This window comes from Bidens hawaiensis, unplaced genomic scaffold (genome assembly GCF_021521415.1).
Source record: "Bidens hawaiensis isolate Kalapana, Puna unplaced genomic scaffold, B.hawaiensis_p1.1 tig00004126_1, whole genome shotgun sequence".
Taxonomy (NCBI): Eukaryota; Viridiplantae; Streptophyta; class Magnoliopsida; order Asterales; family Asteraceae; genus Bidens; species Bidens hawaiensis.
The window spans coordinates 2,191,412-2,218,818 of record NW_027491245.1 but is presented as its reverse complement, the minus strand read 5'-3'; positions in this window follow the sequence as shown (position 1 = coordinate 2,218,818).

Below are 27,407 nucleotides of genomic sequence, written 5' to 3'. Positions count from 1 at the left end.
CTATCGGAGATGATCGAGATGGGGATGCCATGACGAGACACTATTTCATTTATATAAATTTGCGCAAGTCTCTCAGTGTTATAATTATTCCTAATTGGAATGAAATGTGCTGATTTGGTTAATCGATCCACGATTACCCAAATTGCATCATGACCTCGGGGCGTCTTGGGGAGGTGTGTCACAAAATCCATTGTGATCTGCTCCCACTTCCATTCCGGAATTTCCGGTTGTTGCAACATTCCCGAAGGTTTCTGGTGCTCCGCCTTAACTCTCGCACACGTCGTACATTTGCCGACGTATGTGGCTATATCCTTTTTCATTCCTGGCCACCAGTAAAATTCTTTCACATCCTTGTACATTTTATCTGATCCCGGATGTATGGAATATTTCGATTTATGTGCTTCATCCATGATCAAATCACGAAGGTCATGGAGGGTCGGGATCCAAATCCGATTTTTGAAATAGAGAATTTCGTCCACACGCTGTTCGAAATTCTTCTCATTCCCGTAAAGCCCTTCTTTATCAATTGGCCCTCTTTCAACGCCTCGCGTTGAGCGACTCGAATCAAATCCGAAAGGCTCGACTGGACTATCATCCCCAACGCTCGCACGCGTAGTGGCTTGACTCGATCCTTTCTACTCAAGGCATCGGCTACAACGTTAGCCTTGCCAGGGTGATATCGTATGTCACAGTCATAGTCACTCAGCAACTCGACCCATCTTCGTTGCCTCATATTCAGTTCTTTCTGATCGAATATGTGTTGCAAACTTTTATGATCAGTGAATATGGTGCACTTTGTACCGTAGAGATAGTGTCTCCAGATTTTAAGTGCAAAGATGACTGCTCCCAGTTCCAAGTCATGAGTAGTGTAGTTTTTCTCATGAACTTTTAACTGTCGAGACGCATAGGCTATGACCTTTTTATTTTGCATTAACACGCATCCTAACCCTTTACGGGATGCGTCACAATATACAACAAATCCATCGTCTCCGTCGGGAAGACTTAAGATTGGCGCTTGGCACAATCTTTGTTTTAGCGTTTGAAACGCCGTTTCCTGCTCTTCACCCCATTCATATTTCCGATCCTTTTGAGTCAGGAGGGTTAAAGGTTGGGCGATGCTGGAAAAGTTCTCTATAAATCGACGATAGTATCCAGCTAAGCCTAAGAATTGGCGGATTTCCTTCGGAGATTTAGGCGCTTGCCAATTCTTAATAGCTTCAACCTTACTCGGATCAACGTGTATTCCTTGGTGGTTTATAACGTGACCGAGGAATTGCACCTCTTGTAACCAGAAGTTACATTTGGAGAATTTTGCATACAACTTCTCCTGATCCAAAAGCTCCAAAATTAACCTCAAATGTCGCTCATGTTCTTCTTTACTTTTTGAATATATCAAAATATCGTCAATAAATACAATGACGAATTTGTCGAGGTAGGGTTTACAGACTCGGTTCATGAGATCCATGAACACCGCTGGCGCATTTGTTAGCCCAAAAGGCATAACTAAAAATTCGTAGTGGCCGTAGCGAGTCCGAAACGCGGTTTTTGGGATATCCTCCTCTTGAATTCTAACTTGGTGGTATCCCGATCTAAGATCAATTTTTGAGAAATAGCTCGCACCTTGTAGTTGGTCGAACAAATCATCGATTCGGGGAAGAGGATACCTATTTTTGATGGTTAATTTGTTCAATTCCCTGTAGTCAATGCACATTCGAAGGCTTCCGTCCTTCTTTTTCACAAATAGTACAGGTGCACCCCACGGGGAATAACTGGGACGTATAAACCCCTTATCCAACAATTCCTGCAACTGGTTGGATAGTTCTTGCATCTCGGACGGTGCAAGTCTGTAAGGGGCCTTAGCAACAGGGCCGGCTTGAGGTAATAAATCGATTCTGAATTCGACTTGTCGGGTTGGCGGTAAACCAGGAAGTTCCTCTGGAAAAACTTGTGGAAATTCGCGTACCACGGGAATATCGTCCACCCGTTTTTCCTCAGAATCAGCGGCCGTCAGGCTCGCTAGATACGCCACACATCCCTGACGTATATATTTAAACACCTTGAGATGGGATATGAATGGTATCATGGTGCCGGATTTTTCTCCATGTACTAATACCTCCTCGTCATCCGACACCCGGATCTTGACGGTTTTCTTTTCGCAGTTTATTTCTACCCTGTTACGTGCCAACCAATCCATTCCCACTATCACGTCAAAACTACCCAATTCTACCGGTAACAAGTCAATCAGGAAGGATTGTTCGCTCAGAATAAAAGGGCAATTCCGAATAATCCGATTAACTATCATGGTTTTACCGTTAGCGACCTCTACGGTGTAGGGTTCTATGGTTTCACCAATAGGAAGGTTTGCTATCGAAAGGAATCTAACGGAGACAAAACTTCTATCGGCGCCTGTATCAAATAATACAGAAGCGTAATGATCAGAGACGAGGAAGGTACCTGTCACTACGCTGGGGTCCTGGCGCGCCTCGTTCGCTCCCATCACAAATGCTCGGCCTCGCGCCGGATTGGACGACGATGGCTGACCCGCGAGTTGTCTCCCGTTTCCTCCCTGATTCAGTTTCGGGCAGTTCCTTTTGAAGTGATCCGTGCTGCCGCATTCGTAGCAAGCACGGCTAGTGGTCACCATCTGGTTTCCTTGCGGGTTCTGCTGTCGGGCTGGTTGAGTTCTAAATGGTTGCGCCCGAATAGGTTGTGGTTGTCGGTTCAGGTTGTTCAGATTTGTCTTACAATTTGGTGCGTAGTGTCCAACCCTGCCACACCGGTGGCACACCACCTCCTTGCACACGCCACTATGGTGGTAACCACATTTCCCGCACCTAGGAAACGTTCCCTTCTGCGGTTCTTGCCTTCCGCCCGAACTAGTCATGGCATAGCTCTGGGCAGCGGGCCTAGCTCGTTTGCTTTGCTGCTTTTCTTGGATTCTATGATCATGCGCACCCCGTTTTCCCCCAGCGGATTCTCCTGTCACCTTTAGTGATCCGCTCCGCAAGAAATCATACGTGACTATGCCAGCCTGTGTCACTGCACTTTCATACGTCCGGTGTCCCCCCGCGTTGACTATACTCCTCACTACTGGAGTAAGTCCCCAAATATAACGTTCCACCCTTTTCGTCTCCGGGGTGACCAACCATGGTACTAATCGTGACAGTTCATTGAACCTATTGGTATAACCCAAGTGGTCCGCCCCCTTCATCTCCAGATTCCACAACTCATTTTCCAGTTTCTGCAATTCATTCTTTGGACAGAAATGTTCCAACACAAGAGCCTTAAGCTCCGTCCAGGTCATGTGGTTTGTCGCCACCTGACCTCGAGTCTGTACTATGGTGTTCCACCATGTCAAGGCATGGTCGGTGAATGTACAGGTGGCGTACTTAACGATACAGTCCTCGGGACAGTTGCTAATATTCACCACTGATTCGATTTTCTCTATCCATTTAACTAACCCATTCGGTCCTTCCGACCCGCTAAACTCTAATGGCTTGCACAACATGAAATCCTTGATCGAACATCCCCTGGATGCACGAATTGGTTCCTTACGGTTTGTCTCTACCGTAGGTATAGGGCCATTGCTGTCAGTAACGACCACCCTAGGCGGTGCGTCATTACTCGGAATAGTGTTATCATTCCTTGGAGGATTAGCATTTTGTTCCCCGTCATTATTTATGGGCGTTTGATTGCTCGGAGGGGTTGGATTGGTCGAGTTATTAATACTGGCGGCGATGCGCGATACTATATCTGGTATCGCCGCCTCCAACTGTTGAGCAATCAAACGGCTCACATCTACTTCCGATATTTTCGTAGATCGTTTCGGTGCCATTCTACACAATCATCAAAGAAATACATATAATCAATACCATCTCAAATCATAAAACACAATACATATTTCATTCATTAGTAAACATTGATTCATATTACACAAACATCAGTTTACATACTTTCAGTCAACATTACATAACTAGGTTTTAATACAAAGGGCCTATGTTGGTATCATCCTCGACATAACCCGCAATGGGTCAGTGCTTGAATGATACCCAAAAGTATCGATAATGATATGCCCTACAAGAGACCCCCTATGGGCCAGTGGTTGTACTATAACTAAACAAGATTCACTCCGTGTTAGTATCACCACTAACTACTTACACGGAGTATCAAAAAGCGGTTCAAGATTCTACCATCTAACACATCTACACATGGTGGTAAACCAACCCCACCAACACCGCCACCAGCACCACCAACACCGCCACCATAACCCGCATTCGGGTTTCCATCTGGTCGATCAACCAGTGGGAGTATGAGCACTCCCTCTTTAACTGGTTAATAGCATACTGGTGGTCCTGTATGCTATCCCCGAGGTACGCTCGCCTCTGTACCCCCACGACCAGGGCGGCAGAGTGCTCGTTCACCTGTTCGGTGAGAACACGTAGCCAGGCCGCCAAGTCCCGTTCCTGCTTCGGAAGACCCCACACAGGTAGGGTCGCAGGCTCGGGTTGGGGGCGGGAAGACTCGCCCCGGTGGTATGTGGATCTGGGTGGGGTAACGGTGGGCGGAACATACGGGGCACTGATCCGCGCCGTGAGGCGGGGACTGTGTCTGGGGGGAATCAGAGCGGTCTGTGGTGCGGGCGGGGTAGGAGACCTGGTAACCCTAGCAGGGGAGGGTAAACTAGCACTCCTAGCTGGGGTGGTCTGTCTAGAAGTACTATGACTAGCCTCCGAAGGCTCGGAGCTGGGTGCTACACTTGGGCTTCCAGAGGCCCCGGAACTGACCTCTTCCGGGTCCTCTTCCGTCGACACACTAGGTGTTCTTGCCATTTTTACCTGCACACAAGTTAACAAACATATAGTCCCTTTTTATAGTGTAATTCAAAATCAAATTAACATGCACTTACTTATACAATTTTACCACATAATAATATTATCATATACTTACACATATGTTGCCAATTTTACCTATTTAAATTCCCCGTGACTTCCCCTGAATTCCCTCGTGCAGACAAGTCTGTTATTATGTTCCGGACCATAATAACCCACTTGTCCATCCAAGTTCATCCCGATCTCGTCACAATATATTATTAGTTGATATTCAGATCCTATAATACTTGAGCTACTGGTTATATTTTAGGTATCTTTTTCAGACATCCTAATTCTTTATAACCAATGGCTCTGATACCAAGTTCTGTAACACCCCGTAACCGCAGCGGAAACGTACACGGGATGCAACAGACACATCTGATATCAACAGCATTGCTTATAAAGAAAATACCACTACATTAATTTATAACATATTACATTGTTGCGAGTTTCATTACTGTCTAGGTGTTACACACATATTTTACCGATAAGACATTAATAAATTCATTACAAAACATAGAGCAGCAAGCTTCCAACAGGTAGCACAGATAGTTAAGCACACATCAATCAATCCAACTTGGGCATACCTAGAAAACATGTAAAGAAAACGGGTCAACTACGAATAGTTGGTGAGTTTCACTAATTTAAATAAACACTGACAAATCATTTTAATAATCATTTATTAACAATATAATCATGCTGGGAACTATGTTACCCTAGAACATTTCCATTAACTTCCTGGGAACTATGTTACCCCAGAACAATAATAACCCCTGGGAACTATGTTACCCCAGAACAATCACAACCTCTGGGAACTATGTTACCCCAGAACAATAATAACCCCTGGGAACTATGTTACCCCAGAACAATAATAACCCCTGGGAACTATGTTACCCCAGAACAATAATAACCCCTGGGAACTATGTTACCCCAGAACAATAATAACCCCTGGGAACTATGTTACCCCAGAACAATAACACATGATAAACATTTTATATATTCTGTGCATCAGACCATATATATATAAATGTACAAGTATTTCCATACGATCGGTATGTACTTAAATACTTTAAATAAGACATGTTTTCCGCCCCGGGAAAATATAATTAAAACAATTCATTTAAAGGGGCTCGTGAAAACTCACCTTTTTGTGAGTCGGTGAGTAATATAAGGAACAGCTACGTGCCTGGATCTGTAATATAATATCTAGTCGTTACTATATAATTCCCATAACTTAAATACGTATCAATCGGTACATCTGGGAACATTGTTAACCAAGTACTGTACTCGATTCGGGGACAATGTTAACCCCGTGACACTTCTAAGGACTCAGATTGTGACATTGCTTAGAGTTTGACAGTCAATTTAATTAAGGTGATGAAATTATAGCTCGGTTTGACACCCCGTTTGGCCGTGGGGCCCGTTTCCGTCATTTCGGTGCCGGAAACGGTAAAATCGGGTAAAATTACCCAAATCATCCGAATTATTTTCGGATGATTTATTTTTACTTAATTTACTTAGATTTATGAAATAGTCCATTTTTAGAGTTTTCATGTACCAGTCAGCTCGCTTATGCGAACTTTGCCGGTTTACACGTTTTAAGCTTTAAAAACTTGTTTTTATGTTCTTTTAGCACAAATAATTACCCGATTAGTCTCGGGTCTTGAAATTTTGCACAAAACTTAATTTGACAGTAAGGAATTTTGTATAAATTTTCCAGATTTATTTTCTTATATTTACATTTATTTATCTATTTTTAAATCTTATTAAAACACTAAATATATCAAAAATACCAAAACACTTTAGAAAAATCCCAAATTTTTCTGGAATGATCCTTGTCATCCTCATAACTTTCTGGAATTTTTCCAGATTTATTTTCCTATATTTACATTTATTTATCTATTTTTAAATCTTATTAAAACACTAAATATATCAAAAATACCAAAACACTTTAGAAAAATCCCAATTTTTTCTGGGATGATCTCTATCATCCTCATAACTTCCTGGAATTTTTCCAGATTTATTTTCCTATATTTACATTTATTTATCTATTTTTAAATCTTATTAAAACACTAAATATGTCAAAAATACCAAAACACTTTAGAAAAATCCCAAATTTTTCTGGGATGATCTCTATCACCCTCATAACTTCCTGGAATTTTTCCAGAATTTAAAACTTATTTTTCAAGCCATTTTCACCAAAAACCGAGCTAGAAAGCCCTAGAACTCGTTTCACCGAAAAGCCTACTTAGACTTTTCCAACTGAGCTCAAATTTTGTGGGTGACTGTTATATGTTATAAAAAACTTATCTTAAATTTTCTGGGATTTTTCATCATGTTTTGCTATTTTTCTCTATTTTTGGCCAAAACCGAGCATTAAATTCACCAAATATTCATCTTTTATCCAAAAATTACCAAAAATTCACAGATCTCATATTTTCATGTGTAGATCATCTCTGTGAAATTTCGTGACCCGACTCTAAGCACACGACAATCTGTCCAAATTTCATAAACACACGAAAACCGAACTATTTTGTGTTTTCTAGCTTTAGATCGCAAGGATCTCGGTTTCTAGCCTTTGCTAGCCGCTAGATACAACACTTACAAGCACATCAACACCACACCAAGCAATTTATACCCACAATCAAGCCATTTCTTTCCTAGTGTCGGTTAAAACATCAAAACAACGATTTTGACCGTAAAAATCCGTTCTCGACTCTTTTTACTCATTTCTTGGACCAAGATCCCTTGTATAACTTGTATACATCTCTTGGTCATGCAAGAGTCGGTTTCATCTCGGATTTTCACCCGTTTTTCACATGGAAAATTCATTTGACAAGATTTCAACCGTAAAAATTCATTCTAAACACTTTTAACTAATTACTTGGATCAAGATCCTTTGTATAACTTGTATACATCCCTTGATCATACGAGAACCGGTTCCATCTCGGGTTTTCACCCATATTTCACTTGGAACCTTTTGTTCTTGCAAAAACAACTCAAACTAAGTAATTAACACCAAAGATTATGTATTGTAATATGCTTATACCTTCAAAATCTTGGTTAAAATGTGATGATCTTGGAAGAAAACTTGAAAGAGTTAGAGATTTGAGAGAGTTTGAGAGAGTTTTGAGAGAGTTTGTGAAGTAAAAAAAAGAAAATGTAATGTGTAAAAGGGTGTGGGGGGGGGGGGGGTGGCCGGCCTAATGAGGTGGTGTGGGGGGCCCCACAAGTTCAAACCATAGCCACATATTTGGATTACACAATCCGGATAATGTTGTGGATAATCTGGTTCAGTTCGTTTCTCGTTTAAACTCGTAATTCGGCTTAAAACGGGCCTAAAATGGTTGTTTTTCGGGTTAACATAAAATTTATATAAAACTGATTTAAAAACTTTAAAAACTTAACCCATGACATTAAAACATCATATTATTAATAATTACGCATCTTTTTCGGCTTGATTGATCGTCTCTTGCTTGATTTGGTGTTAAAGGTGTCGTTTAGCGTACCGACGTACCATTAAATCGAAATCCTTTTTCTGTGCTATAATTTACTTATCCCGAAGCATTAATACTTCGTAAATATCACTAAACATTATATACTTCGTCTATAATGTAATTCCCGATTCGTTCGGGTTTCAATAATCGTTCATTGGTTGATTGTAATTCCAATACGATTCACTATATAATTGAGTATGATTCATACTGTGAACCATATATATTCGTATAAACGTGCTATAACTCATATAATCAATATTAAATAACACGCAAATAGTATATACCGGCTAGGGTATACCTGGATTTGCCGGAATCGTTACATAACCTGTCATACTCAAGCCTTATTCTTATTTGATCATCCAAAAATAAAATAAAGCAAATAACAAGCTTTGAGGTTCTGGACACTGTGAGTCTTTATGTGGCTTAATCATCTGGGTATTCATACGCACGAATATTTCATTCGCTTTTAGAGCAAATCCAAAGTCATTAAACTTGATCACTGCTGTACTTCGTACAAATTTCCAAATTACTGACTTGATCAAAATCCGCTGTTAGTCATACATGGTCCTCCCTTGCGTGCGTCTTAATACCATTAAGAAACGAACCCCAGGGGATACAATGTATGTAAGCTGACAGATGGACTCGTGCATATTCACTCACAGTAACAGAAAATCAATGCATTGCTCATAAATTTCTTTAAAATAAATTTTGATCAACAATATAATGGTTTAAGTCAAGTTGGGGTGATACGGAAAAAATCAAATTAAGCTTGAACCAAGATTAGAGGCTGGTAGTTTATGATATTCTGTGCTTTAATTGAACCGTTATTCATATCACAAAAACACTTGAAAGTTTGTTATTAGATTTAAGTGGACAACAATACCAATGACCGACTTAACGCCAGTCATAATATCGCTGAAATATAAAACTGTGATGGAAGGGCAATTTGGTTAATATGATTCTCTGCTCAAACTCAACAAAAATACAAAAATATGTACTGTTTTTGAAAAACATATATAAAACACAAAAAGATTTTATACTTCTTGTTTCGGATTCTTTTCATGTGAATACATTCTTTAAAATTTTTACAAAATACCAAAAATATTTTATCTTTCTTTCTTTACATATTATTTAATATTTTCTTTAAATTATGTTTCGTAAAAGTGAAACGTTGTTAAAGTATTCAATTATCGGGATAAAGGTTCTCGGTAATTCTTTTAAGTTAAATTTATTCTTTATTTAATTCATTTATTTATTTAAGTTAAAATTAAATAAAATTTTTAATTCGTTAAAAGTTAATTTGTTAAGTATGGATAACGAACTGGGTGATTCTTTAGCGAACTAATTTCTAGTTCGCTCACCTAATTCGCTTCCGCATTCTGTAACGAATCACTTCTACTTCGTTATACATATTTAACGAATCAAAATACAAAACATGTCTTGTTCGCTATTCTGATATAACGAATTGGATTAACGAATTGCCTGATTCGTTACTTCAAAATTCAAACGAATCGCTTGATTCGTACATATGGTACATTGGGTAGCGTGTAAGGCCATATAAGACAGAAACACGAACCGTCCTTTCACTATTCATCTTCTTCCTTACACCTAAAGTCACCTTTTTCAAATTTTTCTGATTTTCGACTTTCGAAATTTCGATCTTTTACGAATATCTTTGTGTTGCTAAGGTATAGACAATCATATCTATGTCATTTTCGTCAAAAATTGTGTTATTTGAATAGACTAATTATGTATATTTCTGTTTTAAGGGTTTTCCGAGTTCAAAACCCTGATTTATTTATGATATACGGTGTTTATGTAGTTGATGTATAATCATTTGTGATCGGAATGCGATTCCGATACCCTAGGTAGACTTTAATCGAAGTATGATTCTTGTTTGCTGGGTCGATTGAGTGTTTATAGTTTCGGAGTTTTTATACTCTGGTTCACCTAAGTTAGTTCTTGGTCTTGAGCCTCAATCTCAACATCATGTGTTCAATAATAGGTTTCCGAGATCACTACACATAATGTTTCGATTATCCAACGATGGTTATGGATTAATTGAAGCTGGGTTGTGTTGTTGACTTTCGATGTTCATATTAATTTTGACTTTGAATGTGTGAGTCAAAGATCAAGTCTAAATTACTGACCATTCGTGAACTTTAGCGAATTGGAACTTTATGGTGTCCAATTTGTTAAGAATTCAAACGAATTAGATTAAGCGAATAAGTTAGTTAAAGAATCAGATGTGGATTCGTCATATTATAACGAACTAGATTCTAGTTCGTCCTTTTTTAAATAGTAATTCGCTAGGTCTACTTCGTTAATCTATTTACATGATAGCGAATCACTTGATTCGTTACTGGATAGTAACGAATCAGAGTGATAATCACACGAATGACGTTTATTTTTAATTATTTAATTAAATTCAAATTACCTTTTGAATTCAATAAATTATTTCAACCGTATAAACGCGTAAATACATTAATTACACACGACATATTGTATTATTTATTTATATTACTAATATATGTTCTAAACTCTATTCAGTAATAATGGCTGATCAAGTAAATCAAGATCCACCGGTTGCTGATCAAGGGCAGCAAGAACAACCACCACAAGAGCAACCACCTCAAGTACAGCAGGAAGATATTGTTTTATTACCTTATGATCCAAAACACAATATCTGTGCTTATATTGTTCAAGATATTGCTGACGTTGATGTGTTCGGAGACATGTTAGCATTCTTAAGACGCTCGGTGATTAGTTATGCAATCACTGCTCGACCTAAAGTGTATCTGAGTATTATTAGGAAGTTTTGGGATACTGCTAAGGTTGTTGATGTGGAGAATCACATTAGAGCCACGATTAATCGAACTGTTATTACAATTGATGTGGGAGTGGTTCGCCGTGTGCTTCAATTTGGAGACAATGATGACAACCCGAGTGAATTTGACAAGCAGTTGATCAAGGGCTTGTTTACTCGTCTACGATATGGTGGGGGTATTGATGAATCTATGCTGAACAAGAATGGCTTATGTCCACCATACAAATATCCTCTCCATGTCTTAATTCATTGTATGAGTGGTCGTCGTGGTAGTTTTGATCAATGCAGAAGTAGTATACAGTCAGCTTTCGTTGCTCTTATTCTCAACAAGCCTTTTAACTACTCTGAGCTAGTTTACGATCATCTGAAAGAACAAGTTCAGCAAACACTTCAAAAGAAGAAATTTTTAATGTATCCTCGCTTCCTACAGCTGATCATTCAAGACTTAATTCCCAATTTAGCTATTGATCAAACTCAGGTGAATGATGTGCTTCCTATGGAACACATGAAAGTTGATACCGTTCATAGAATGTTGATTAATAGAAAGGAGAAGCCAGTGGATAAACGAATGATTGGTCATATCGTTAATCCTAATTATGTATATCCTTCCGAGGATCGCTGGATTCATGATGATTCAGATTCCGAGCATGAGGAAGGAGAAGGTGGGAACGATGGTGATGATGGAGATGATGGTGGTAATGAAGATGGAAATGGTGGTAATGGTGATGCAGCTCTTAGAGAGCAACAGGCCGCAGTTGAAGCTGCATTAGCTGCTACTATTGCAGCTCAATGAGAAAGAAAGAGAAAAGGCAAGGAAGTGGCAACTGGTGAACCTTCAAAGAAGAGACGTGTTTCAGCTGGGGCTGGTGTAATCATCGGTGTGCCACCACCTCGTCAAACAACGCCTCAACGCCCGATAGTGCCGCTTACAACTAGCACTCCGGAGATGACTTTGACAACGACGATGGTTCCACATGAGCAGTTGGGTATGATTCCTCAATCAACTTTAACTAAAATACCTTTGCCGACTGCTACAGTGGCTACAGTTCCTCCAACAACGTCTATGAGGCCTCCTCCTAGTGATCTCTCATTCATGAGAATTACAAGGCCTCAAGGTCCAATCCAACCAGTTCATCCATCCCTGTACAACATGCCACTGAACCGTCAGACAAATATGTTGTTAAATCTTCTTCATCTGTATGAAAATCAAATGTCTGCCGACCGTCAGAATCAAGAACGTTTATTGGAGAATCAACGACGAATGATGAGTTATATTTCATTCTGTCAAAAAGAGACTAAAGAGCTGCGTGCGATTTTTGAGTCTCAGTGGGTGAAGATAAAGGAACAAGAAGATCTAATCTTGCAGTTGACTTGCAAAGAAGATGCTTTAAAGAAACTCAAGAATGATGATCAAGATCTTGACGAGTCTGGTGCAGGAGGTGAGCCTAAACAAGCACACGACTCATCTTCTGGTATTGGTACAAGTGGCGGTGATGATTCGAGTAAACAGGTTGTTGTGTATCACGATCCAACTGCTGCTAAGCCAATTGAAATGATTGAAGCCAACACTGTGATATTTGTGGATGGTTCGGGTATGGTTAGAAGTGTGGTGAACAGGGAAGATATTGAAGTTGGTGAGTTCGTTGATAGGTCCCTAACACGAGAGCAGATTTCCATACTGATAGGGTTAAATGATGAACAATTAACCGTGTTAGAGACATAGCCAGACGTTGAGGTGGTGAATGAGGAAGGTTTAACAGATGACCCGTCTATTCAAATGAATACGGAGTTTATTTATGAAGATGAGGATGTTGAGATGGAAGACGTCACTGCTGAGGAGTATCCTGACTTGTATCAACACACAAACGTTGATCAAGGTGCTCCGACATTTAATGAGCAGACTTTTAAAGCAACAGAGGATGATCTGGAGAAGATAACTAAGGGAAAGAAGGTTGTGGATACTCGCTTTGACTCACTTGAGAACCCAACTGATGCCGATATTGCTAAGTGGTTCAGATTTAAAGCTGCGAGTAAGATTATCAAGGCGTATCGATATGTTGATCAAGAACGGAAAGACATAGCAGCTGCATGGGTCAAAGAAAACCAAGTGACTTCCTTCAAGACTGTATCCAAGGTTCATGGTGATATCGTCTCATGGCTATATGATTCCGAGCTTAGGGTATGTATAGTTAAATGGGAAAAGGGAGTTCAGTACTACGAGAAGATAAGGGACGTTCTTACACTACCGCGTTGGGATGTTCGTACCCTCGCGAGGCGTCCATTTATCAATCGTGGTGGCAACCGGACAGATGAGTGGTTTCATCAACACTTGCTGTTCGAAGTCAATCATGGGTTCAAGTTCTTCAAGCCCCAGGTCCCGAGACGTAAACGTATTGACGAGATTGATCCAAGGACTGGCTGGAAGAAACTTGTCCTTAAAGTAAAGCCGCCGAAGACGATGAAACGAGTGCCAGTGAAGACGATGCACCAACACATGCATCTCTCGTTCAACCGCTGGTACTATGACAATCGTACTGGCGAGGCCGTCATTGTACTTGGTAAAGGACTGAAGACTGAGCTTATCAAGATAATCGACCCGATGTGGTTGGTTAATTTATCTGAAATAGACAATGACGTGCTACACAAGAATCAGATTCTGATAGAGCGCAATGAAGACTATGACCTAGCTATGCAATTCCAACGCGTTGTGCGTGTCTGTTATGAAAACGGAATTCATAGTTGCAGAGACTGGCAGTCCAAGCACTTCAAGTAATTTAAAGACAAAGAGCTCAAGACGAGGGGGTATTTGTTAGTGCACGGTTTTGCATCTCGAGTCTTTGTATTTATCGTTAACATATTTGTTTTATGTTTAATGTAATAAACTATTAAGTTATTCTCTAGTTCGTTATATGTCTTGTCTAGTTCGCTAAAGTTGTTTAGCGAACTAAGACTTAAGGTTATTCCCTCCTGATTCGTTAGGGGATGTTAACGAATCAGGGGGTGATTCGTTAAGCTATTTGAGTTATTTATGTATGTAACGAAATAGTGTCTGGTTCGCTAGGGAATGTTAGCGAACCAGACCTATCTTCTATATATAGTGAACTCTGTTCACATTTAATTAAAAAGTTTTGGGAGATCTTTAACGAAACTCTGTCCAAACTCTCTCTCTCTCGATCTTCATACTAATATATACAACTACTAATATATACATACTGATAATACATATACATATACAACACTTAATCAAACGTAATTATGAGCTAGATCTATATTAAGGTATTAATCTATTATATACAGATCTGAGATCTGTTATTGTTATTGATTTGATTCACTGGGTTCCAACAAAAAATATGCCAACGAATTTATTTGAGACTATAGGAATACCTCTCCAATTATATGAAATTACAGTTGACCAGGTGCAAATTTTGTCTTAGGTCTAAATTACCGTTTGTATACTGTGGTTAAGATAAAAATATAAAAATAATTCAAATTTTTATAAATATACATACAAAGTATTCTTTATATGTTTAAAGTAAACCAAATAATCCATCAAAATAATGGTGTGTAAAGCTATATATGAAGATTTAACCATTTTAACGAAAACATAATATAAATAATAATAATAATAACTCCAATTTAATAACAATAAGAACACTAATTAAAATTACTTGCATTTGAAGCAAAGATTGTTTCAAAAACACAATCATACTATCCACCATCTAATTATTAGTACCTGGTCAAATGAAATCATAATTCATCAACATATAGCTAAACCTTGTGAGACGGAATAAAAACAGCAAATGGTGGTGATTTTTCATATGATGATGGATACTATGATTGTGTATGTATACAACAAAATCATCAACATACAACATATGAATATCAACTATTACATATACATTCCCGAAGTATACTCCTATACTCATGTTCGCCTTCCAAGTAGTGGGTGTGATGCACCACGTTTGTTTGATTGCAAAAATAATGAATGCAGCTTAAAATCCATAAAAATTACCCTTATATAGGAATACATTCAAAAGGGTTACAGAGAGGATCTTATTCCATTAATGTACTATGTTCCCAAATCACATCACCATCAATGTTACACCTGCATTTCAAAGCAACCAAGTTAAGCTATATCGGCATAACTGGAAAGTTGATGATGTAAATTAACGGCACGACTACCAAAAGATCTGCATCTTAGTTTAATGAGGAAAGTGTATTATCTGATAGTAATAATAATAACTCCAATAATGATAATAAGAATAACAATAATTAAAATTACTTGCATTTGAAGCAAAGATTGTTTCAAAAACACAATCATACTATCCACCATCTAATTATTAGTACCTGGTCAATTGAAATCAGAATTCATCAACATATAGCTAAACCTTGTGAGACGGAATAAAAACAGCAAATGGTGGTGATTTTTCATATGATGATGGATACTATGATTGTGTATGTATATAACAAAATCATCAACATACAACATATGAATATCAACTTCTACATATACAATCCAGAAGTATACTCCTAAACTCATGTTCGCATTCCAAGTAGTAGGAGTGATGCACCATGTTTGTGCGTTTGCGAACATAATGGATGCGGCAATGGATGTTCCCGGCACATGACTGGTAACAAGAAATTGTTACGTGATTGGAAGACCGCTCAAGGAGGAAGGGTTAGTTTTGCAGGAGAAAGTGGAGGAAGAATTACTGGCATTGGTACTGTTACCAATGGGAGAATAAAGTTGGAAAAAGTTAATTTTGTGGAAGAGTTAAAACACAATCTTTTGAGTGTCTCTCAGATTTGTGACAAAGAATACACCGTGCACTTTACAAAAGATGAGGCACTCATTCTTTATCTTGGTTTCAGGATTCCTGAAACCTGGATTGTGATGAAGGCTCCAAGAGAAAAGAACATATATGTAATGGACATGCGGTCAACCGAGATGGCGACGGAAGAGTCATGTCTTCTGTCAAAAGCTACAGAGTCCGAGTAAGAGTTGTGGCATCGAAGAATGGGTCATATTCACCTTCGTAAGATGAACTACATTGTCAAGAATGGGCAGGTTCTTGTGGTTCCTCTAAAGAACTCAACTTTGAAGACCAATGTTTATCATGCAAGAAAGGAAAGCAGCACAAGAAGCCACATCACTCCAAGAAAGTTAACTCTATTGTCAGCACTTTGGATTTGCTCCACATGGATCTTTTTGGTCCGGTAAATGTCAAGAGTCTAGGAGGAACATCGTATTGTTTGGTAGTAACTGACGACTACTCGCGGTACTCATGGGTTTATTTTCTGAAGGCAAAAGATGAAATAGTTCAGTTGGTAATTAACTTGATTACCAAAGTGGAAAATATTGTTGGGAGAAAAGTAAAGTTCATCAGAAGTGACAATGGAACGGATTTCAAGAACTGCCAAATAGAGATGTTTTGTTTGCATAAAGGGATAGAACATCAGTATAGCGCACCATATACTCTGCAACAAAATAGAGTAGCTGAAAGGAAGAACATAACTCTAATTGAAGGAGCCAGAACTATGCTAGCAGAAGCTAAACTTCCCGTGGTGTTCTGGGCTGAGGCTGTTGCTACCACCTGTTATATCCTTAATCATGTTTTAACTGTTAAAAGATTAAATAAAACCTGTTATGAACTTATGCATGGTAGAAAGCCAAAACTGAAAGGTCTTGAACCTTTAGGGTCCCCGTGTTTGATATTAAAGACTAACTCTAAATTTGGTGAGAAAGCTGACGAATGTATTTTAGTTGGCTATGTGGTTGGGACACCCAACAGAAGAGTCTTTAATTCATCAAACAGCAAGGTTGAAGTGGTCTGTAACACTGACATTACTAGTTACAAATCACCAAAACCTAGCATGGGACCAGCAGAGGCTTTCGACTATGATAAGTTATTCAAATCTTTTAATGTGCCTTACTTGGATTTTGCAAACATAGATGAGAAGATGGCCACTCAGATGCTGTTAGACGAAGAGGAGGCCACTGTGCAACGTCCCCAATATAATGAAAATCAACCTCTCACGTCAGGTGCAGTTGAAACTCCATCTGTCTCGACTGAAGATGATTTCTTTAATCCATTTCACACTCAACATCACTCAGATGAACTCTCTTCAAATCTTGAGAATGATCTGGAAGTTGGTCCGGAACAAACTACCAGAATTCACAAGAATCATCCTTTAGAAAATGTGATCGGTAATCTTTCTGATGGTGTGCGTACTAGAAGAAGTTTGGATGAAAACACATGTGTGTATGCAAGCATTAAAGACATTGGTAATATAAATGAATGCTTGTACGCCTGTTTCATCAGTCAGATAGAACCAAAGAATTATCAAATGGCACTGAAGGATAGCTCATGGGTTGAAGCCATGCAGGAAGAACTGGCACAGTTTGAAAAAATGGAAGTATGGCAGTTAGTTGAAAATCCAGAAGATGTGAATGCTATCGGTAGTAAGTGGGTATTCAAGTGTAAAAGAGATGAGAAGGGAGTAATCATTCGCAACAAGGCAAGATTGGTAGTCAAAGGGTTTAATCAACAGGAAGGAATCGATTACAACGAAGTGTTTGCTCATGTGGCAAGATTGGAGGCAATTCGACTCTTCCTGGCATTTGCTGCACACAAGAGATGAAAGTGTTCCAGCTGGATGTTAAAAGTGTGTTTCTTAATGGAAAAGTCGATGAGGTGGTATATGTAAAACAACCTCCAGGTTTCCCTGACCCAGATTTTCCTGATCACGTGTACAAACTCAGCAAAGCATTATATGGTCTACATTAAGCACCTTGAGCCTGGTATGCAACTTTGTCAGATTACTTGCTAGAGAATGGGTTTGAGAGGGGTAAGATCGATAGTACTTTGTTTGTAAAAAGAAAAGGGGGTGATTTTCTTCTCGTCCAGGTCTATGTGGACGACATTATCTTTGCTGCCTCCCGAGGTTCTATGTGTCATGAGTTTGAAGTAGTCATGAAGAAAAGGTTTGAGATGAGCGCCATGGGCGAATTAACTTTCTTTTGGGATTACAGGTTGATTAGAAGAAGGATGGCATGTTCATTCATCAAAATAAGTATGTTCACGATGTACTTAAGCGCTTTAAGATGGACGATAGTACCCCGTTTGACACTCCAATCTGCGTCAACCACAAACTGGGTGTTGATTCCGACAGTGATGAAGATGTGGATCCCACTCAGTATCGGGCAATTATAGGTTCTTTAATGTATCTAACTGCTTCTAGACCTGACATTATGTTTGCAGTTTGTCTTTGTGCTCATTTTCAGGCCAACCCGAAGGAATCACACATGAAAGGAGTGAAGAGGATCTTGCGGTACCTTAAAGGAAAGCCTAAGTTGGGTCTCTGGTACTCTAAAGGAGGTGAACTGGATCTGGAAGCATACACTGACTTTGACTATGGAAGATGTAATCAGAACAGGAAGTCAACCACCGGTGGATGTCAGTTTCTTGGAGGAATATTGGTCTCATGGTAGTGCAAGAAGCAGACCTCTGTAGCCATGTCCACCTGTGAAGCAGAATACATGGCAGCATCGAACTGCTGCTCTCAGGTTTTATGGATACAACAACAAATGCGCGATTATGGTCTGAATTTCACTCAAACTCCTATTTGCATTGATAACACTGCTTCTATCTCAGTAACTAACAATCCCATTAAACATAGTAAAACTAAACATATTGACATTCGTCATCATTTTATACGGGATTGTGCTGAGAAGAAATTAATTGTGCTTGAAAAGGTTGATTCACTGGATAATTTTGCCGATCTTTTTACAAAAGCGTTTGACCAGTCCCGTTTCCAAAACCTGATTGAGCTTAATGGGATGATCAATCCCGAGTAACCTTGTTTTCCTTGTGTTTTTATATAAAAAAAACATCACTATCGCTGAAAACTATGTCAGTAGCTTAAGTTTGAAGAACATATTCTTGAATATGTTTGGTCCTTACGTCTACGTGTAGACTATAAGGATAGCCATTAACCCAATAACTGAAAGCGATCGGGGCGGTTATGATGGATTTTATTCCTTCACTGAAAATTAGTCGATCATACTTAGTCGGAAGGACACATATTTATATGTGGTTGGTCCTGCTGATCCACTGGATCTTCAGGATAGCCATTTACCTAAAGATTTTGACTTGATCGGGGCGTCTGAATTAAATTTTTTTTTTTGGGAAATGATATACTTTTTCAGTCTATAACTTCGCAAGAAGTTTCATTATTGGTGTTAAAAGTGAAAATTGTTCCAACCTTGGAAAGTGCTAGATAAACTGATTTTGTGTGCCTAACCGGTGAAGTAATTAGGCCTAAAAGACTCTAGAACAGTCATTGTATGTTATGGTAGCTTTCTATGGTGCGTAAGAGTGGATGTGATACAAACTAAAATGACTCGATTTACTGTGGAGTGTCATTTTGATTTGTGCATGTCTCCACATATATCTCTCCGAATGATAGGCAGGAAAGTGATTACCCAGTCATACACGAGCCCTTGAGTGTCTTGATCCCCCGCAAAGATTGTGTTAGTTTCCCGCAGTGATCCAGATTCGGGACTTGCAGGCATTTGTTACAAACAAAATAAAAATTAATTTTTATCGTTGAGTCTTACAAAGATTATTGGCTCTCAAATATATAAAGGAAGAGGCATCGAATGAGAATAGTGAAAGCATATTCAAAGTATCAGAAAGGTCGGAGAGTCGACACTTAAAGATTGTTTGATCAGACACTACGGGTCGAAGTCAAATCGGGGTGATCTGGGGAAAGCCAAATACGCCTTGAGAATAGATAGGAGGCATCACAATTTCTCAAGTGATGTTCATCTAAATTTTGAGCTTAATTGAACTTAATCAGTATCACAGAAGCAATGAAAACCATACTAAGTCATATACCTGCCTACAACCTGTTTCTCTATGTCATAATAACGCTGAACATGGATCTGTGTGACAGCCTCTTAATCAGTATGATTCCTGTTCGGATCTTTTCTAAAAACATGTTGGGTTCTTCAAGACTGAAATTTGATCCCGTTGTTTTTAATATTTGTTATGAAGTTTGTTTATGGTTTTTCTTCTTTAAACTCTTGGTTACTCGTTTTTGATAGTTTTGTAAACAATTAACTTCGCTATGGCGAAGTTGTCTGTCAGGCGAGCTTATCTTTTAAGCGAACTTATCATTTAGGCGAAGTTTTCTTAACTTCGCCACTGGGTTTTTCCAAAAACTATAAAAGGCGCACTTATGATCAAAATTAGTCTAACTTTTTCTTCTTAAACCCTCGGCGAAGTTGCACTTTCAATCAAACTTGGTTTTAATAGTTTCTGGTCTTATTTTAAGGTTCGTCGGCCTCTATTGTGATTTAATTCATATCTTTTGTGTGTTAATCTGGTCTCTAATGTTTGTTTTAATTCGGTTTGTTTCGAAAACAATTGAAGCTTTGGTCATGATCGATTGGAGGTTCTGTTGATGTTAATTGGTTATTTAAACTCTTAATCGCACAATAATATACAGGCGATCGACTTCTGATTGTTCATCCTTCAACCTAACTGGGAGTTTATGATGGACAGTTCATGTGGCGAAGTTAGGTTTAGGGCGAAGTTAATCTTAACTTCGCTAACAATATAACTTCGCTGCCTAAAACACTTAGATCTAGCATCATCATCTTTACTTGTTTACTGTATTCTTATGTACTGCTATGTGTATCAGTTTTACATTCCCAACGAAGTTGTGTTTCAAACGAACTTACTAACTTCGCTACATCCACAACTTCGCCCAACTCAAAATCAGCGAAGTTGTAACCTGTTTCCATACTTGTCTGACTTAACTCATTGTTTGTGCAGATATGGCTGTTGTGGCAGGTGTTGGTGGCACTGGTGGTGACGAAGGAGACGGTGATAAGAGACAGTTCTTCCCGGGTCATAACATGTATGTGACGTTAGATCCAGATGCTCGTGGAGCAGACGATTTCTCGGAGATCATCACGTTCCTCATTCGCTCAAGAATTTTTCATGCAATCACTAAAACTCTGCCGATATCACTGCCAAATATCGAAGACTTCTGGAGAACAGTGGAATATGATTGTTGGGTTGAACCCCCAGTGATGCATGCTACCGTTAACAATCAGGTGGTACAGTTCTCAGCAAATCAGATAAGGGAAGCTTTACAGTTTTGGGGTGAGACGACTGAGGATCCCACTGACTTTTCGGCTACCTTCAGGAATGGTGCGTTTGTTCGTATGGGGTATTCAGGTCCTTTGGAGGATTCTCAGAGGCGTATGGGGTTTTTATTGGATCAGTGGAGGTTTTTGATGCACGTGATGATTGTGTGCTTGTCTGGCCGCAAGGCTGGTACAGATGGTATGGGTGCGATAATGCAATCTGCAATGGCTGCTCTGACTTACAACAAGCCTTACAGTTTCAGTCAGATGGTAGTTTATGAGATCGATCTCCAGCGACGAGCAGTGGCACGAGAACGATTCTTAATGTATCCACGATTCTTACAGATGATTCTTAATCATGTTGCTCCCAATTTGCCCCAACGTCGTCCTATCTCCTTTGTGGAAAGCATCAACAAGAGAATTTTTGCTCAGTGTCGGTCCTCTAGTGCTCGGAGCAAGCCTGAACTTCGTCCAAGACACACTGCTCTATTCGGGTATCTTGTAAACCCTGCTTATGTTGCTCCACCAGGCGATGAGTTCAATGATCCGGCTCCGCAACAAATTGATATTCCTCAGCCACCTCCTGTGATACAACCACCACCCGTGGTACAATAAGCTCCTCTTGTTGATCCAGTTGCAGCCCCTGCAGATCAGGTTGATCTTGACGTTGCCTTTGGAGGGAATGATTTCTTTGATATGGGTACGATAGATCCTGCTGAACTTCAAGCCTCAATAGCAGCAGTTTCTGGTGTGAATGTGGGTCCGTCTGTTGCCGGTGTGGAGGATTATGGGGAGACTTTATCAGATTCCTCTACTGATGAAATTGTTGAAGCACAGCAAGTTCTTGCAAGACAAGAAAAAATCCATGGCAAACGAAAGAAAGACTCAGATGATAGTGAGTCGGACTATGAGGAGGACTTGTATCGCTTGGTACGTAGATCAAAGAAAGCAAAGGTTGGTGAAAGTTCAAGGGTTGTCCGTTTCTCTCCGCCATCGTTATCTGATACGTCTATGTTACCTGCTTCTTCGGATGTTCCAATGCTGGTGACCTCGAGTATACCTTTGGTGCCCATATCTTCGTCATCTGGTATTGCCCCGTCTACTGTCCAGTTATCAACACCGGAGATTGTTTCTTTGCCACCTCCTACTCTTACACCATCAGAGGTGGTTGCTAGAATTGTTAAGTCAACACTGGTAGCGACTGCTGGGTTATCTGTCTCTATGCCACCCCCAGTTACTACTCAATCTACATTTGATATTCCTGTAAGCTTGGAAATTCCACCACCGTATGCTCAGGATACCTCTCACATGAACTCTGATTTTGATCCAAATTTGTCTGATTCTGAGAGGATTTCGGCTCTTGAAAGGGTGGTTGCTGAACATTCAAGGGTAAATGTTATTCAGACTCAGGCTATTAATCGTCTGGTGGCAGAGAATCAACTTCAGACTGCACTGCTTGTTGAGCATGGTAAGTTGTTTGATCAGCTGAAGCAGTTCTTAGCATCTCGGGGGGGAGACTACTTGCAAAGGTGATGAGCTGAGAACAAAGAATAGACAAGACAGAGACGATGATCCCAATGCATCAAAAGATGCAGGTGGTGAGTTGCCAAGAACTGAACAAACTCTTGGAGCCTCTACATCTCAGGGGGAGTCTGCTGGTCCGTCGAGCAGTGCAGATAATGAGACAGTGGTCGTAGATGAAGACGATGAGTTGTGTGATGATGAGTTGACGGTTAGTGATATTGAGAAAATCTGGGAACAGATAGAGATTGACAGTGGGTTAGAGGAAGGAGAGATAGTTGATGATAGTGTTGAGCACGATATTCCAGGTGTTGATCAAGAAAAGGCATTTCAAGATGAAAATGTGTCAGGTGATTCTGAATGGGAAGAACAGCCAAGATGGAAAGAAGGTTGTGCTCAGTGGTTCTTCAAGACAAAGAAGCTAGTGATACCCACAATGTTCAAGAAAAGCTACAATATCAAAGGTTATGCTGAGTCGAAGAAAGGTATCATTTGCTGAATATATGATGAACAGTTGAAGTTGTTTGTGATAAAGCGATATGATGGGGTTCAGTATTTTAATAAGGCATTGAGATCTCTCAACACCTTGCCTGAGTGCGAGGAAAAAGATTTGGCTCGGTTGAGATTAATAAATAGAAGTGATGATGATTTTGCAAGATGGGTTGGAAAGATTGTGTGGAAGGAGAGTGTTAAAGAGAAAAAGTTTGAGTTACTAAAGCCTCAGAAGGGGAAGCTGGTTGAAGATAAGGAACGTGGTATGCAGGCTGATGGTAAGCCCTGGATGGTGATGAAGTACAAGCTGATTCGTTGTTTGAAAGAAGTTCCTATAAAGCTAATGCCCAAGGATGTGTTGAAGGATCTCAAGTGGTGGTATGTTGATTGTCAAACCGCTGAAGTTGTGATGGAAGATGAAGACGAACAGGAGATCCTGAGAGTGTATGATCCAATGCACTTGGTTAACTTGTCTCAAGCTGATTTGCAGGTACTTAATGATAAGAAGATTTTCTATATTCCTGCGTGGAAAGAAGAAGCAAAGAAGTACCAGAGGGTGGTCTCTGTCTGTGTGAGAAAGGGAGTTCATGCTTGAAGACGGTGGGTACATGATTTTTGGATTACAGGACACGAAAAAGATGTTAGAGATATGAAGCTACTGCCAAGGGGGAGTCTGTTGGTGCCTGATGCCAGTAGTTCATTTGTCTCATGTTTGTTTGTGTCTGTAATCGTTACATTGTTCTTGTTTGAACTTGTTTTGTTTAGTGTTTTAGCGAACTTGGTGGTGAGCGAAGTTAAGACAACTTCGCCTAGTCTGTTAGGCGAAGTTTTCGTGCTATATAGTATCTAACTTCGGCTCATTCTACATAACTTTGACGGCTGGGTTTTGGTGACTCTCTGTGTCACGTGTTTGATCTTTGGTTATTACCTTTGCAATATAACAAGTATTCCTTTATACTCATGTGTTTACGTGTGATTTACGTGTTCATCGTCATAGCACTCGTATCGTATAAGGAGGGGATTCCGCACCCTCGTGTTACGAGATACTCCTGTGTAGATCCGACTAGGAACCTACAATTAGTACCTGGTCAAATGAAATCATAATTCATCAACATATAGCTAAACCTTGTGAGACGGAATAAAAACAGCAAATGGTGGTGTTTTTTCATATGATGATGGATACTATGATTGTGTATGTATACAAAAAAATCATCAACATACAACATATGAATATCAATTGTTACATATACAATCCAAAAGTATACTCCTATACTCAAGTTCGCCTTCTAAGTAGTGGGAGTGATGCACCATGTTGTGCGTTTGCGAACATAATGGATGCGGCTTAAAATCCATAAAATTACCCTTAAATAGGAAGGCATTCAAAAGGGTTACAGAGAGGATCTTATTCCATTGATGTACTCTGTTCCCAAATCACATCACCATCAATGTTAAACCTGCATTTCAAAGCAACCAAGTTAAGCTATATCGACATAACTGGAAAGTTGATGATGTAAAATAACGACACCACTTCCAAAAGATCTGCATCTTAGTGTAATGAGGAAAGTGTATTGTCTAATAATAATAATAACAACTCCAATTTAATAATAATAACAATAATTAAAATTACACGCATTTGAAGCAAAGATTGTTCAAAAACACAATCATACTATCCACCATCTAATTATTAGTACCTGGTCAAATGAAATCAGAATTCATCAACATATAGCTAAACCTTGTGAGACGGAATAAAACAGCAAATGGTGGTGATTTTTCATATGATGATGGATAATATGATTGTGTATGTGTACAACAAAATAATCAACATACAACATATGAATATCAACTGTTACATATACAATCCATAGGTATACTCCTATACTCATGTTCTCCTTCGAAGTAGTGGGAGTGATGCACCATGTTTGTGCATATGTTAACATAATGGATGCGGCTTAAAAACCATAAAATTACCCATAAATAGGAAGACATTCAAAAGGGCTACAGAGAGGATCTTAGTCCGTTGATGTACTTTGTTCCCAAATCACATCACCATCAATGTTACCTGCATTTCAAAGCAACCAAGTTAAGCTATATCGGCAAAACTGGAAAGTTGATGATGTAAAATAACGACACCACTACCAAAGGATCTGCATCTTAGAGTAATGAGGAAAGTGTATTGTCTAATAATAATAATAATAATAATAATAATAATAATAATAACTCAAATTTAATAATAATAATAATAGCAATAAGAACAATAATTAAAATTACACGCATTTGAAGCAAAGATTGTTTTCAAAAAGACAATCATACTATCCACCATCTAATTATTAGTACCTGGCCAAAGGAAATCAGAATTCATCAACATATAGCTAAACCTTGTGAGATGGAATAAAAACAGCAAATGGTGGTGATTTTTCATATGATGATGGATAATATGATTGTGTATGTATACAACAAAATTATCAACATACAACATATGAATATCAACTGTTACATACAATCCAGAAGTATACTCCTACACTCATGTTCTCCTTCCAAGTAGTGGGAGTGATGCACTTTTGAACATAATGGATGCGGCTTAAAATCTATAAAATTACCCTTAAATTGGAAGACATTCACAAGGGTTACAGAGAGGATCTTAGTCCATTGATGTACTCTGTTCCAAAATCACATCACCATCAATGTTACACCTTCCTTTCAAAGCAACCAAATTAAGCTATATCGGCATAACTGGAAAGTTGATGATGTAAAATAATGACACCACTACCAAAATATCTGCATCTTAGTGTAACGAGGAAATGTATTGTCTAATAGTAATAATAATAATAATAATAATAATAATAATAATAATAATAATAATAATAACTCCAATTTAATAAATAATAATAACAATAAGAACAATAATTAAAATTATATGCATTTGAAGCAAAGATTGTTCAAAAACACAATCATACTATCCACCATCTAATTATTAGTTCCTGGTCAAATGAAATCAGAATTCATCAACATATAGCTAAACCTTGTGAGAAGGAATAAAAACAGCAAATGGTGATAATTTTTCATATGACGATAGATAATATGATTATGTATGTATACAACAAAATCATCAGCATACAACATATGAATATCACCTGTTACATTTACAATCCAGAAGTATACTCCTATACTCATGTTCACCTTCCAAGTAGTGGGAGTGATGCACCATGTTTGTGCGTTTGCGAACATAATGGATGCGGCTTAAAATTCATAAAATTACCCTTAAATAGGAAGATATTCAAAAGTGTTACAGAGAGGATCTTAGTCCATTGATGTACTTTGTTCCCAAATCACATCACCATCAATGTTACACCTGCATTTCAAAGCAACCAAGTTAAGCTATATCGGCATAACTGGAAAGTGTATGATGTAAAATAACGACACCACTACCAAAAGATATGCATCTTAGTGTAATGAGGTAAATGTATTGTCTAATAATAATAATAACAATAATAATAATAATAATAATAATAATAATAATAATAATAATAATAATAATTTAAATTACATGCATTTGAAGCAAAGATTGTTCAAAAACACAATCATACTATCCACCATCTAATTATTAGTATCTGGTTAACTGAAATCAGAATTCATCAACATATAGCTACACCTTGCACTACAAAAAAAGTGGTCATTAGAGACTAAATTATCGTGGACTGATAAATCAGTCTCGAATACATTATATTAGAGACTGATTTATCAGTCACTAATAACATTGGAGACTGATTTATATGTGACTAGTGTTAGCGACTGATAATCAGTCGCCAAAATTCTAACACCTTACTTGAGACTAAATTCCAGTCCCGAATTTGTTTAGGAAATATAAGATCCGGAAGGAGACATAATGGCGACTGAGTTTCGGTCCCACATACATAGTAAAAAAATGGCGCAAGTGTACGACTGTTATTCAGTCTCTAACATGGATGAAACATGTTAGAGACTAAAAGTCAGTTCTTAATATTTGTAAAAACGAATATAATTAGGGATTGATTTTCACTCTTAAA